The sequence below is a fragment of the Mirounga angustirostris genome, unplaced genomic scaffold (genome assembly GCF_029215605.1).
Source record: "Mirounga angustirostris isolate CCGP_5_RB_7025 unplaced genomic scaffold, mMirAng1.0.hap1 SCAF_2, whole genome shotgun sequence".
NCBI classification, from domain to species: domain Eukaryota; kingdom Metazoa; phylum Chordata; class Mammalia; order Carnivora; family Phocidae; genus Mirounga; species Mirounga angustirostris.
The window spans coordinates 115,530,226-115,539,781 of NW_026991710.1; the positions used below are offsets into that span (position 1 = coordinate 115,530,226).

The 9,556-nt window shown below is 39.4% G+C and overlaps 1 long non-coding RNA gene across 1 annotated transcript in view; it reads left to right on the plus strand.

Annotated features, from left to right (window-relative positions):
• Positions 1 to 8,888, plus strand: part of LOC129045976 (uncharacterized) — a 240,453-nt gene extending 231,565 nt beyond the window's left edge. The window contains exon 3 of the long non-coding RNA XR_008506536.2: positions 8,329 to 8,888. This is a non-coding gene — a long non-coding RNA (uncharacterized LOC129045976). The remainder of the gene's footprint in view (positions 1 to 8,328) is intronic.
• Positions 8,889 to 9,556: the final 668 nt, after the last annotated feature.

Sequence of the window (9,556 nt, forward strand, 5' to 3'; positions counted from 1 at the left end):
GGCTTGAAAAAAGCATGGAAGATATTAGAGAAACCCTTTCTGGAGATATAAAAGAACTAAAATCTAACCAAGTAGAAATCAAAAAGGCTATTAATGAGGTGCAATCAAAAATGGAGGCTCTAACTGCTAGGATAAATGAGGCAGAAGAGAGAATTAGTGATACAGAAGACCAAATGATGGAAAATAAAGAAGCTGAGAAAAAGAGATAAGCAACTACTGGATCATGAGGGTAGAATTTGAGAGATAAGTGATACCATAAGATGAAACAATATTAGAATAATTGCGATCCCAGAAAAAGAAGAAAAAGAGGGGCAGAAGGTATATTGGAGCAAATTATAGCAAGAACTTCCCTAATTTGGGGAAGGACACAGGCATCAAAATCCAGGAGGCACAGAGAACCCCCCTCAAAATCAATAAAAATAAGTCAACACCCCAACATCTAACAGTAAAACTTACCAGTCTCAGAGACAGAGAAAATCCTGAAAGCAGCTCAGGACAAGAGGTCTATAACTTACAATGGTAGAAACATTAGATTGTCAACAGACCTATCCACAGAGACCTGGCAGGCCAGAAAGGACTGGCATGATATATTCAGAGCACTAAATGACAAAAATAGGCAGCCAAGAATACTATATCCAGCGAGGCTGTCATTGAAAATAGAAGGAGAGATAAAAAGCTTCCAGGACAAACAAAAACTAAAAGAATTTGCAAACACAAAACCAGCCCTACAAGAAATATTGAAAGGGGTCCTCTAAGCAAAGACAGAGCCTAAAAGTAACATAGACCAGAAAGGAACACAGACAATATACGGTAACAGTCACCTTACAGGCAATACAATGGCACTAAATTCCTATTTTTTAATAGTTACCCTGAATGTAAATGGGCTAAATGCCCCAATCAAAAGATACAGGCTATCAGATTGGATAAAAAAACAAGACCCATCGATACATTGTTTGCAAGAGACTCATTTTAGACCCAAAGACACCTCCAGCTTGAAAGTGAGGGGGTGGAAAATCATTTACCATGGTAATGGACACCAAAAGAAAGCTGGGGTGGCAATCCTTATATCAGACAAATTAGATTTTAAACCAAAGACTATAATAAGAGATGAGGAAGGACACTATATCATATTTAAAGGGTCTATCCAACAAGAAGATCTAACAATTGTAAATATCTATGCCCCTAACATGGGAGCAGCCAATTATATAAGGCAATTAATAACAAAAGCAAAGAAACACATCAACAACAATACAATAATAGTGGGGGACTTTAACACACCCCCCCAACTGAAATGGACAGATCATCTAAGCAAAAGATCAACAAGGAAATAAAGACTTTAAATGACACTTTGGACCAAATGGACTTCACAGATATATTCAGAACATTCCATCCCAAAGCAACAGAATACACATTCTTCTCTAGTGCCCTTGGAACATTCTCCAGAATAGATCACATCCTAGGTCACAAATCAAGTTCAACCAGTACCTAAATATTGGAATCATTCCCTGCATATTTTCAGACCACAATGCTTTGGAACTAGAACTCAATCACAAGAGGAAAGTTGGAAAGAACTCAAATACATGGAGGCTAAAGAGCATCCTACTAAAGAATGAGTGGGTCAACCAGGAAATTAAAGAAGAATTAAAAAAATTCATGGAAACAAATGAAAATGAAAACACAACTGTTCAAAATCCTTGGGATGTAGCAAAGGCAGTCCTAAGAGAAAAGTATATAGCAATACAAGCCTTTCTCAAGAAACAAGAAAGGTCTCAAATACACAACCTAACCCTACACCTAAAGGAGCTGGAGAAAGAACAGCAAATAAAGCCTAAAACCAGCAGAAGAAGAGAAATCATAAAGATCAGAGCAGAAATCAATGAAATAGAAACCAAAAGAACAGTAGAACAGATCAACAAAACTAGGAGCTGGTTCTTTGAAAGAATCAATAAGATTGATAACCCCCTGGCCAGACTTATCAAAAAGAAAAGAGAAATGGCCCAAATAAATAAAATCATAATGAAAGAAGAGAGATCACAACCAACACCAAAGAAATACAAGCAATTATAGAACATATTATGAGCAACTGTATGCCACCAAATTAGATAATCTGGAAGAAATGGATGCATTCCTAGAGATGTTTCAACTACCAAAACTGAGCCAGGAAGAAATAGAAAACCTGAACAGATCTATAACCACTAAGGAAATTGAAGCAGTCATCAAAAATCTCCCAACAAACAAGAGCCCAGGGCCCGATGGCTTCCCAGAAGTCTACCAAACATTTAAAGAAGAATTAATACCTATACTTCTGAAACTGTTCCAAAAAATAGAAATGGAAGGAAAACTTCCAAACTCATTTTATGAGACCACCATTACCTTGATCCCAAAACCAGACAAAGACCCCATCAAAGAAGAGAATTACAGACCAATATCCTTGATGAACATGGATGCAAATATTCTCACCAAAATACTAGCCAATAGGATCCAACAGTACATTAAATGGATTATTCACCATGACCAAGTGGGATTTATCTCTGGGCTGCAAGGTTGGTTCAACATCTGCAAATCAATCAATGTGATAAAATACATTAATAAAAGAAATAACAAGAACCATATGATCTTCTCAGTAGATGCAGACAAAATCATTTGACAAAGTACAGCATGCTTTCTTGATCAAAACTCTTCAGAGTATAGGGATAGAGGGTACATACCTCAATATCATAAAAGCCATCTATGAAAAACCCACAGCAAATATCATTCTCAATGGGGAATAACTGAGAGCTTTTCCCCTAAGGTCAGGAACACGGCAGGGATGTCAACTATCCCCACTGTTATTCAACATAGTATTAGAAGTCCTAGCCACAGCAATCAGACAACAAAAAGAAATAAAAGGCCTCCAAATCAGCAAAGAAGAAGTCAAACTCTCACTGTTTGCAGATGATATGATACTTTATGTGGAAAACCCAAAAGACTCCACCCCAAAACTGCTAGAACTCATACAGGAATTCAGTGAAGTGGCAGGATATAAAATCAATGCACAGAAAACAGTGGCATTCCTATACACCAGCAACAAGACAGAAGAAAGAGAAATTAAGGAGTCGATCCCATTTACAATTGCACCCAAAATCATAAGATACCTAGGAATAAATCTAACCAAAGAGGCAAAGGATCTGTACTCAGAAAACTATAAAATACTCATGAAGAAATTGAGGAAGACACAAAGAAATGGAAAAATGTCCCATGCTCATGGATTGGAAGAACAAATATTGTGAAGATGTCAATGCTACCTAGAGCAATCTACACATTCAATGCAATCCCTATCAAAATGCCATCAACTTTTTTCAAAGAGATGGAACAAGTAATCCTAAAATTTGTATGGAACCAGAAAAGACCCTGAATAGCCAGAGGAATGTTGAAAAAGAAAAGCAAAGCCGGTGGCATCACAATTCCAGACTTCAAGCTCTATTACAAAGCTGTCATCATCAAGACAGGATGGTACTGGCACAAAAACAGACACATAGATCAATGGAACAGAATAGAGAGTCCAAAAATGGACCCTCAACTCTATGGTCAACTAATCTTCGACAACGCAGGAAAGAATGTCCAATGCAAAAAAGACAGTCTCTTCAACAAATGATGTTGGGAAAATTGGACAGCCACATGCAGAAGAATGAAACTGGATCATTTCCTTACACCACACACAAAAATAGACTCCAAATGATTGAAAGATCTAAATGTGAGACAGGAGTCCATCAAAATCCTAAAGGAGAACACAGGCAGCAACCTTTTCGACCTCAGCCACAGCAGCTTCTTCCTAGAAACATCACCAAAGGCAGGGGAAGCAAGGGCAAAAATGAACTATTGGGACTTCATCAAGATAAAAAGCTTTTGCACAGCAAAAGAAACAGTCAATAAAACCAAAAGATAACTGACAGAATGGGAGAAGATATTTGCAAATGACATATCAGATAAAGGGCTAGTATCCAAAATCTATAAAGAACTTATCAAACTCAACACCCAAAGAACAAATGATCCAATCAAGAAATGGGCAGAAGACATGAAGAGACAGTTTTCCAAAGAAGACATCCAAATGGCCAACAGACACATGAAAAAGTGCTCAACATCCCTCAGCATCAGGGAAATCCACATCAAAACCTCAATGAGATACCACCTCACACCAGTCAGAAGGGCTAAAATTAACAAGTCAGGAAACAACAAATGTTGGCGGGGATGTGGAGAAAGGGGAACCCTCTTAACACTGTTGGTGGGAATGCAAGCTGGTGCAGCCACTCTGGAAAACAGTATGGAGGTTCCTCAAAAAGTTGAAAATAGAGCTACCATATGGCCCAGGAATTGCACTACTGGGTATTTACCTCAAATGTAATGATCTGAAGGGGTATGTGCACCTCGATGTTTATAGCAGCAATGTCCACAATAGCCAAACTATGGAAAGAGCCAAGATGTCCATCGACAGATGAATGGATAAAGAAGAGCTGGTATATATATACAATGGAATATTATGCAGCCATCAAAAGGAATGAAATCCTGCCATTTGCAATGAAGTGGGTGGAACTGGAGGGTATTACGCTGAGCAAAATAAGTCAATCAGAGAAAGACATGTATCATATGACCTCACTGATATGAGGAATTCTTAATCTCAGGAAACAAACTGAGGGTTGTTGGAGTGGTGAGGGGTGGGAGGGATGGGGTGGCTGGGTGATAGACATTGGGGAGGACATGTGCTATGGTAAGCACTGTGATTTGTATAAGACTGCTGACTCACAGACTTGTACCTCTGAAACAAATAATACGTTTTGTGTTTAAAAAAAAAAAAAAAAAAGATAGTTGGAAGGGAAAAATGAAGGGGATGAAATCGGAGGTGGAGATGAACCATGAGAGACTATGGACTCCGAGAAACAAAACGAGGGTTCTAGAGGGGAGTGGGCTGGGAGGATGTGTTAGCCTGGCGATGGGTATTAAAGAGGGCACATACTGAATGGAGCACTGGGTGTTATATGCAAACAATGAATCATGGAACACTACCTCAAAAACTAATGATGTAATGTATGGTGATTAACATAACATAATAAAATTAAAATAAAAAAGAATTCCTACCTCAGGCTCTGTGTCTGGGGAATCTAATCAAAGACAGATAGGTCCTTCCCACTTCCTCAAGGAGGTACTCTTGAAATTCTGCCATTTTAGCTTGCATGGAGTGACAAATGCACCAGTTAGGAACTGATGTCTCATGGAGTTTCTTATAAATGGATGGGAATGAGGTCTTATTAACCTTCTAGGACCCACCCTCTTACTATATAAGAAAATATAACTATATATTTCCACATTCAATCTTTTTCCCACATCATAAGGCTACTGCAAGTTTTGGTGCAATGGGCCTCTTGGTCATACTCTTCAAAGATTCTACCCTTGATTGTAAACATGGGTGTCTAGCCCCCATTGACAACCAGCCTCTAACTCCTGATGGTGCATACAAATGACAACTCTATAACTGGGCAGGAATATAGTTGCATTTTATATTATAGGACTCTTTCAGTTTGTAAGGCTATTAGAGTGACATGATGTGTTTTATCTCACAGTTTTCAATTATGAAGTTGTGATTATCTGGCCTGCCCTCACCAGACAGATCCTCAAGACTTGTTTAGATTTACTCTGTAGGACTCACTAACAAGGATGTGTTCTCATGGTTCCCTACCCTATGGGGAGAATATAGCCAATCTCAGATTGACCATAGCTTGTTGATGGCTATGACCAGTAAAATTTGCAACAGGAAACTAGACACAGTATGTTCAACCTGCAGTTCAGAATATCTGGTTTAGTGGGGCAATATCTGATAGAGGGAGTTGCTCTATTCTCTGAATCAGAATGCATTACCATTGCAGCTAGTTTAACCTAAGAATACAATTTTCAGCTCTCTTCCTCTTTTTGCATTCATTCAATGTACGTACCTGGTTGGCCTGGTTTCAACCTGGAATTATATACAATGGCTATGTAAATTTAAACCCTCATTTCCGGGGCGCCTGGGTGGCTCAGTCGGTTAAGCGTCTGCCTTCGGCTCAGGTCATGATCCCAGGGTCCTGGGATCGAGCCCCGCATCGGGCTCCCTGCTCCGCGGGAAGCCTGCTTCTCCCTCTCCCACTGCCCCTGCTTGTGTCCCCTCTCTCGCTGTCTCTATCAAATAAATAAATAAAATCTTTAAAAAAAAAAAAAAAAACCCTCATTTCCTAGGGCTAGTATCTCTGGGGCTTTCCAGGCCTTTACCTTTACCCAGAGACTGGAGAAAGGGACCATGCAAGAAGACTACTACCCTGAAATTATTTAATGGCCACATGTCACAATATCATTTTCCTATCCTCCCCTCTACAGTGAAAGTCAGTTATTGTATCTTACCCCATTGCTACCATTTGGTATAATTACCCAACCACCCTAGAAGTTTGGTGTTTTTTACCTTAAGTAAGTTTTTGCCATTTTCCCATGGTCTACCATTCCTCAGATTAAGCATTATAATCCTGATTTGTGGATTTCTAATTTATGGATTAGTGGTAGTGCCATAATGAAAAGAGAAGTGATATTTGTTCTATATACAGACACATGTCTACTTGATATTCTGCTGACTTCCATGAAGGAAAAGTTAATATGGGATTCCTCCTCTTTTTCTTTCTTAAATTCTATTAATCTTTAAAATTTTTAATAGGAAAAGTGCCTAATGGTGTTGATTGAAGTTGTCTTTGTTTTATTGCTCCTTCAGAATTACATTCCATGTCTCAATTATCTTTCCTAAGAGACAGAATCATGGGTGAAAAGTCAAAGTCATTGAAAAGGCTCAATTCTGTCTAACATGGGCAATGAAGTGGCTTTCTTGGTAAGTGAAAGTTAAAGGTTGTTCATATACCAAAATTGGTATGATTTCTATGCATCTATAGAAGCTCAGATAGACACTCTAATTCTGCCCCTGAAAAATCATCCACCACTGTACAGCCACCCTTTTCAGAACCTTTAGTCATGAGACAATTAAAATCCACCTGCCAGTTGTACTCATATTCTATGTGAGACCCAGCCGCAACGGTGCCTTTGCTCTGTAAGGCATCTCATTTGATATTTTCCTCTAAGAGTTTTGGGGTTCTAACCAGTTTTCCAGCCTCATTGTGAAAACTCGGAACTATCTTCTCAGCTCTAGGTATTCTATAAAAAAGGAAGTTGCTGCTAGCTAAACTTCACTATTGGGATAGAGAAAATGGAATTTTAAAACCAGTTACTTTGTACCATTCCACTAGTGCCTGGACAACTGTATTAACCATGTTTGTAAATTTTCTGTATTACGATGCTATGACACCTGGGGCCTTACTAATCCAGGAGGGACTTCCCTCTCAGAGTTAGCTAATTCTTAGAAAACAGTCCTCTCATATGCAAACTAACCAATCCATAGCCCACATTTCCAACTGTTTTACACTCTAGGCCAACATCTTCCAACCCTAAACACCCCAGGACCAAGAACCCTATACCCCTGAGCCTGCTGAATTTATTTAAACTCACCAATACTAAGTCTGCTTAGCCTTTCTGCCCTACCTCACCCATTCCTTTCCTAGGAAACCATGATAAAGGCCCATACCCAACATTTCCCCTCTCCTCTCTGCCTCCTAATCAACTGTAACAACAATGCTTCCCCATATGGTCCTCCATAGCATGGTGTGAGTATAACTAACTTTTCAATGGCAGTTGTCTCTTAATCTGTTGGCCTTTCCATACCAAAATAATAATAAAACCTGTACTTTCAAACAGCAACCTGGTCTCTATTACTGCCAGTCCGATGGCATAACAGCTTATTCAATTCAGGATAATCTGCTGGGTCACACACATCCTGCTTGCTTTTGTAACAAGACACATTTGAGTTATTAAATGAACAGTTTGTACCTATCAAAACCTCTACCTCTTTTTGATGGAAACATTCAACCTTTGGTGTAGATTTGACACAAAGGCAAAAGTAGGGGCTTTCATTTTTTCCTAACACAGGCTGTGCCTCCATTCAGAAGATGTGAACTCTGTACATCCCAATTCCCTTATATTTTCACCTTTTCAACATAACCTGGCTGTGTTTTACTCCCATTTTGGGGCTCAGGCAATTTCAGAATGTCTGATCTGCATATTTGTCCCATAAAACTAAATCCTCAGTAGAGAAGTTCATTTTCTCTGGTGATTTTTATTTGAAAACCATTTAAGACTGAGGTATGGACCCCCTTCCTGTCAGCCTCACATGGGTAAAATAGCTTGATAGAGGAAATAACACTAATGCATTTTTTCCTTCTCTCCCCTCAGCTGGTGCTATTATGGGTTGTCCGGACCAGGGGCAGCAAACTGCATGGAGCCGCTGATGCAGACTGTTTTGAAACTGACATCTCATCTCTTAATCTGAGGGGAAATAGACCCAATCCTTGCGACACACTCATGAAACCAGAGGAAGACTCAAGACTCTCCTTTGAACTCCATGTTCTATCTTGAACGGTGCCAGGGACTACAATCAAAGACCTAAATGGATTTGATAAGTTCCACAGACTTCTACAAGGACTCCTGAATTGTGACACTGGTAAATAATTCTCTGTTCTGCACCAGTTCTAAATCAGCTAAAGGTGCAGACTGAGAGAAGAAACTACATGAAATAAAAACCAGGGGTAGGGTTGCCAAATTTAGCAAACAAAAATATAGAACAGCCAATTAATTTTGAAATTCAAATGAACAATAACATATTTTTTAGTATAATTATATCCAAATATTGCAGGAGATACACTTATACTAAAATTTTTCATTGTTTACCCAAAATTCAAATTTCACTAGGAGTCCTATAATTTCCCTGAAAACTGGCCAGGCATACATCTTGAAGAAGGAGGATTCTGACTCCAAGCTACTCCTCCACCACAACCAATCTGCTACAGATGGATAGCAGAATGTGGGGGTTGCAGTGGTTTCCCTGGGAAGTCCAGGTCAACTTCTCAGGTCTCTGGACATGTCCATGAGGCTATCACACCTGAAACAACCCATGGCATGATCTCCTTTGCTGTAGGCCCCCAGGCCAGAGATGTGGAATAATGGGAATTCCAGTATTCCGAGGTGCATTGTCATTCGAGATTTGTTCATTCCAAAATTTCATGGGATGAGAAACTGAGAGTAGCAGAGTGAAAGTTAACAGGCTGAAAACCTAGGTAGAGCTTCCAGCAATCTCGTATTCCTGGGGAGACAAAAATTAAGGTCAGGGCTTCCAAAAGAAGAGATTCTGATTAAGACATCATGCTTTCAGTTGAGACTCAAGAAAGAGAATTCCCATGCATTACTACTGGGAATGTAAGTTGCTTCAATGACCTTGTGGAATAGGAATGGATATTTTTGTTTTGGTTCTGAAAGATTCTGCTCTATCATCACTCAGGAGTCCAGGCTATCAGTGGCCCCACCATCTTGAAAATGTGGCTAACTAGTGAAATACACTGCAGATTGGGTGAAAGAGATTATAAAGAGCAAACAGAAGGCTTTTATGGGCCAAGCCTTAGAAGAG